Consider the following 6,216-nt stretch of genomic DNA (forward strand, 5'->3'; position numbering starts at 1 on the left):
ATATATATTTACTCTATGAAAAAGAGTAAAAGAAAGACAAAATGATAAACAGAAGGTGATGGGTAAAATTAGACCTATCTGCTTTTTATATTGCTTTCAGATCCTCCTTGCAAGATCCATTTTTAACTAGTCTACAACATTCAGGAAGTCAAACGCAGGCTCAAATAAAGCTGGTTAATTTCCTGACCCGGCTGTGAGGTTAAAAGCCTGGCTTAAGCCCAAGCGGTTTGCAGCTCTGGGTCAGGGTCATGTGATAACACTTCCTCGCCCCGTTATTGTCTATTTCCTCTCGACCTCCGTAGTGTCTTTCAAGCTTGACTGATAAAGGTTACTGCAAACAGCCCCAAGGATACAATGCTGTACAGTTCACAAACAAGTCCAGACACATACATCACCACAGTCAAAGGATTCCTTTACGTATACACTTCCTTCTGCCAAAAAACTACTTAAAATATCAAAACCTATGACCTCATCACCATTAGACGCTTTGGGCTGGTGAGAAAGACTAGACTGCTACTCAAAATTAACTTTGCAGAAATGCAGAAAGTCTCATTAAAAACTATATATATATATATAAAAAATAACAATACCAGTAAATTAGTAATGTGACAAATTTATATTTTATATGCAATAGACTTAATTGTTCAATTTGATTAATTATATTAAAGTGTTTCGCACGGAAATCATACCATAGGTACTGTAGACGACAATGCAAACAGTCACCAGTTCTCAGGTGCTAAAAAAAAAGAGCTACTGTATAGAATAATTTACCATCAGAAATGAAAACAAACTGAGTTTGAAGTTTTTAATAGAAGCAATAAAGAATCGGTTCAAACAAAATCATATTAATATAAAACAAACAAACAATCCAACACATATTGCAGCCCTATATAAAACAAATGACCATGAAAAATGAGGGAAATATTTCTAACCTTCCAAATAAACTAAAATTGAAACTAAAATAATTGTAAATAAATAAACAACCAAACAGGGGGGGGTCCCAACATAAATGCCACAGAAAATCACTTTTTCAGAGAAACATTACCACCCTTCCAAAAAAAATCTAAAATAAATAGTAAGAATAAATAATCCAACATATAAGTTAATACATGCTATTGAAAAATAATTTTTGAGGGAAAAAAAATGCTGCTAACCTTCCAAACAAATTAAAACAAATAGAGAAAAATAATCCAACATATATGTTAATAAATAATTATTTTGGAGGAAAATATTGCCAATCTTCCAAATAAACTAAATCCAATACATTGTTTATTAAATGCACCTGGAAAAAAAAAATATTGGCGCAACTATTGCACTGAATGAAAAAAAAAGTGCATTTGTCTGCTTGCAGACACACACAAACACCGAGTTTTCCTGCGGTCAGCTCTTTTTTGCCCTCATTCTCATATGACACATACAGTGCATGTGTTAAGTGTGAAACCCAGCCCCGCTGTACAAACAAATCCAGTCCGCATTTTCCATCCGACCGAGACTATGTATAATTCGACCAGAGTCCTCTGCTATCATTCTAAATAAGAGCGAATTGTAAAAGGGGAGAGGAAAAACTGATTCAGGTCAGAGCACCAGCAAGGAAAACACCAGCTTTAGCACAAGAATGGCCTACATTTAAACAGAGAAACTCAGCTGCCAGATCTCTCCTTACGCACTCATACTACAGCCTGGAAGACAGGAAACTTGCTTTCCAAATGGCCACGAGGAGACGACTCGCATATCTCAGAGAAGCCACTGAAAGGCTATTTATTTTCATTTTTTAAAATGTTGGCCTTTCCACAGCGCCAAAGGTCTGACGGGTTTCAGGGAGGGTCTCTGGGAACGCAGGAATTGGGGTAAACTTACAGCGGGGTCGAGCAAGGCCAAGGGGAGAAGAAAAGCTGGATGCAAAAACAAGCTCAAGCTGTACATGCAACAGTCGTCCTGGAGGACGCTTGTAAATAAAAACGGCTGATAAGAGTTAAACGATAACGCTTTTGCGAAAACGCACGTTAAAAACCTAGCCTGAGGTTTAATGTGTATCTGAGTTATTCTTGATCACAAGCAGCGTTCAAAGAGCACATTCTTGAAGAGAGTCAGACGTTCAGCTTCAAATAACTATATTTAAGTTAAAGGGATAGTTCACCCTAAAATCTGTCATTATTTACTCACCCTCATGTTGTTTCAAAGCTGTTTTGGTTTAAACACAAAAGAAGATATTCTAAAGAATGTTGGTAACCAAACAGTTGACGGTAGCCATTGACTTCTATAGTATGGAAAAAAATACTATGGCAGTCAAAGGCTACCGTCAACTTGAGGATGAATAAATGATTACAGAATTTAAATTTTTGGGTGAACTATGCCTTTAAAACTAAAAAAAAAAAACATGCAGAAAACTGAGGTCTGAATCCATCCGTTTTGCTTAGAGTTACCGCAAAGAACTGTTTTAGCTTTCATCAGGTCATAATGAATACAACCCAGCTAATTTTGGCTGACTGAGATATCCCGTCTGCAGCTAAGGACACTTACATTGCCAATCTTCCAAATAAACTAAATCCAATACATTGTTTATTAAATGCACCTGGAAAAAAAAAATATTGGCGCAACTATTGCACTGAATGAAAAAAAAAGTGCATTTGTCTGCTTGCAGACACACACAAACACCGAGTTTTCCTGCGGTCAGCTCTTTTTTGCCCTCATTCTCATATGACACATACAGTGCATGTGTTAAGTGTGAAACCCAGCCCCGCTGTACAAACAAATCCAGTCCGCATTTTCCATCCGACCGAGACTATGTATAATTCGACCAGAGTCCTCTGCTATCATTCTAAATAAGAGCGAATTGTAAAAGGGGAGAGGAAAAACTGATTCAGGTCAGAGCACCAGCAAGGAAAACACCAGCTTTAGCACAAGAATGGCCTACATTTAAACAGAGAAACTCAGCTGCCAGATCTCTCCTTACGCACTCATACTACAGCCTGGAAGACAGGAAACTTGCTTTCCAAATGGCCACGAGGAGACGACTCGCATATCTCAGAGAAGCCACTGAAAGGCTATTTATTTTCATTTTTTAAAATGTTGGCCTTTCCACAGCGCCAAAGGTCTGACGGGTTTCAGGGAGGGTCTCTGGGAACGCAGGAATTGGGGTAAACTTACAGCGGGGTCGAGCAAGGCCAAGGGGAGAAGAAAAGCTGGATGCAAAAACAAGCTCAAGCTGTACATGCAACAGTCGTCCTGGAGGACGCTTGTAAATAAAAACGGCTGATAAGAGTTAAACGATAACGCTTTTGCGAAAACGCACGTTAAAAACCTAGCCTGAGGTTTAATGTGTATCTGAGTTATTCTTGATCACAAGCAGCGTTCAAAGAGCACATTCTTGAAGAGAGTCAGACGTTCAGCTTCAAATAACTATATTTAAGTTAAAGGGATAGTTCACCCTAAAATCTGTCATTATTTACTCACCCTCATGTTGTTTCAAAGCTGTTTTGGTTTAAACACAAAAGAAGATATTCTAAAGAATGTTGGTAACCAAACAGTTGACGGTAGCCATTGACTTCTATAGTATGGAAAAAAATACTATGGCAGTCAAAGGCTACCGTCAACTTGAGGATGAATAAATGATTACAGAATTTAAATTTTTGGGTGAACTATGCCTTTAAAACTAAAAAAAAAAAACATGCAGAAAACTGAGGTCTGAATCCATCCGTTTTGCTTAGAGTTACCGCAAAGAACTGTTTTAGCTTTCATCAGGTCATAATGAAGACAACTCAGCTAATTTTGGCTGACTGAGATATCCCGTCTGCAGCTAAGGACACTTACGGTGGAGTATTCACAAGGCCACCATGCTGGAATCTCAGTTAGTCTAAACACGGAAAAAAACAAACCAGACCCAGACACCCTTGACTGAGCGCCTTTGTCAGGGAAGTTAGAGAGGACGATTCTACTATCTGTTCTTTAACATCAAGTTTAGGCTCTGAAATACTTAGTTGATGCTTTTTTGATGTACATTATTAAAAGATAATTCACTTTATTTTAAATAGCGCATGTTGTTTTCTCAAGGGCACAATGTGATAATTCATGGCTCTTTTTGATACTTGAGCCTACAGCCTTTCAGTTGCTAACCTAGTTCTTTACCAGTACACCACGCTACTGTACATAAAGACCGTGGGAAACAGTTTGACTAAACCAGATTTTTTTTTCCTGTAATGACATTAATCCCTATTTTATCAGGAAAAAAAAAATGCAGAATATAAAAGGGCTCATCCTTTTTTCATTTTTAATATACACTAACGTTCAAAAGTTTTGGGTCTGTATGTTTTTTACTGCTGTTAAAAGAAGTCTCTCATGCTTAACACGACTGCATTTATTTGATCAAAAATACCGTAAAAACGGTAATGTTGTGAAAAATTATTACAATTGAAAATAACTGCTTTCTATTTCAATATAATTTAAAATGTAATTTATTCCTGTGATCGAAGCTGAATTTTCAGCATCAAGCTCAAGTCTTCAGTGTCACATGATCCTTCAGAAATCATTGAAAATAGTTGTCCTGTTTCATATTTCAGTGGAAACGACGCTAAAAAATTTTTTCAGGATTCTTTGATGTATAGAGAGTTCAAAAGAACAGCATTTATTTGAAGCAGAAATCTTTTGTAATATAATAAATATCTTTACTGTGACAATCAATTTAATGCATTCTTGCTGAATAAAAGTATTAATTTCTTAAAAAAAATAAATAGCCCAAACTTTTGAATAGTATAGCCAATAGCTCTCTTTTATGTTTCAAAACCATACCTGATTGTTGTAGCATGGATGCCATTTTGAATAAAATATTTTTTTACATTTTACTTCCTTTGCAACCATTTAAGTTTAATGCATTAAAAATCTTGGAGCATGTAGATTCTGCATAGCCCTCATTTTCTATAGGTGAATGACAATGAACACTTGGCTAAGGAGATCTTGGATGTTCTTTCTCCATCCGGGAGCTGATCAACTATCAGATTACTGTCTACTCTCATACACAACAACTGATCCAATATGAGCACCTGGACCCTCAGGAAACAAGCTAGAAAACCACATCCTATTTAATAGCTGGAGACAAATTCATTTAAGAGATGAGAAATATTTTAAGTTGGGTCCAAAAATGAAATTTCAGAGAAAAGACTTCAAGAAAATTGTTAAAATATTACCAATCTACCGATATAATTACACACTAGTGTCATAGGATTCCACAGAAACATTAATCTTCTGAAAAAAAAAATGAAATGCAGTTTCAGTGTGCTTTTGACATACTTGGCTCAATCTGAACCCGAGAAGCAATGTGTTCATTCACATAGTTTCTTTGCATCCAGCTGCAGGGATGTTTAGCAAGCAGGAGTGATTCCTGCCATGCTGGTCAACAAAGTTGATTTGCAGTTGTGGAAATAGCCAGCTGTGCAGTTGTCTATGTCAGCAACACATGGAGTTTTATATACATTCACAGGAAAACTGGAAAATATGACTAAACAAATATTTTCAGAACATTTCAAAACAAAAGGAAACTGTTAAAAAAATAATAATCATTTAAGAAATAAATACAGGTTGCAAAATTGTTGTATTTGCCAAAATATTATGAAATTATATATAAAAAATACTGAATAAAATACAGTACAATGAAAAGCAAAACTAAAACTAAATGGCCAAAAAAGCAACCAGTGTTGGAAGCATTCCTGTTCAGATTTACTTAACATGTACGTACTTGTATCGAAACAAAAGCACCTCTAAATGCTCGTACTACGCATTGACGACGTTGTAATTGAATTTCCACAAGGACAAATACTAATGCTGACATAACAACGGATCAAAGATTCGCAGCTTTTTACTGCAACCACAGTACTGTAATTAAAACTATTTTTCGGCTAGCCCTGCTAAAGCCATCCGCACTGCGCTCACCACAGAAACGCAGACATCCGTCTAAACATCTTGCTGTCCAGCCAAACCATAATCTACATTGTTTTGTTGCATTATGCTGAAGACGTACAAGCTGCATTTTTTTCACCAATCTTTCAAGCATAACATTTGTCTAACTTGCTCATTCATATCAGTACTTTACTGACAGGGATAGTTCAGACAAAAATGAAAATTATGTCACGGTTTGCTCAAACTCATATCGTTTCAAATCTGTCAAAGTACAACAGACCACAATAAACATGTAAAAAAAAAAAAAAAACAAAGCAGAAAATTGGT

General features: G+C 36.3%; 1 protein-coding gene across 2 annotated transcripts in view; it reads right to left on the bottom strand.

Moving 5' to 3' along the window:
• Positions 1 to 6,216, bottom strand: part of LOC107706937 (insulin-like growth factor 1 receptor) — a 130,672-nt gene that overhangs the window by 31,012 nt on the left and 93,444 nt on the right. The gene's annotated exons all lie outside the window — the stretch shown is intronic.

Source organism: Sinocyclocheilus rhinocerous, unplaced genomic scaffold, assembly GCF_001515625.1.
Source record: "Sinocyclocheilus rhinocerous isolate Xijiao unplaced genomic scaffold, SAMN03320098_v1.1 scaffold265, whole genome shotgun sequence".
In the NCBI taxonomy this organism is placed as follows: domain Eukaryota; kingdom Metazoa; phylum Chordata; class Actinopteri; order Cypriniformes; family Cyprinidae; genus Sinocyclocheilus; species Sinocyclocheilus rhinocerous.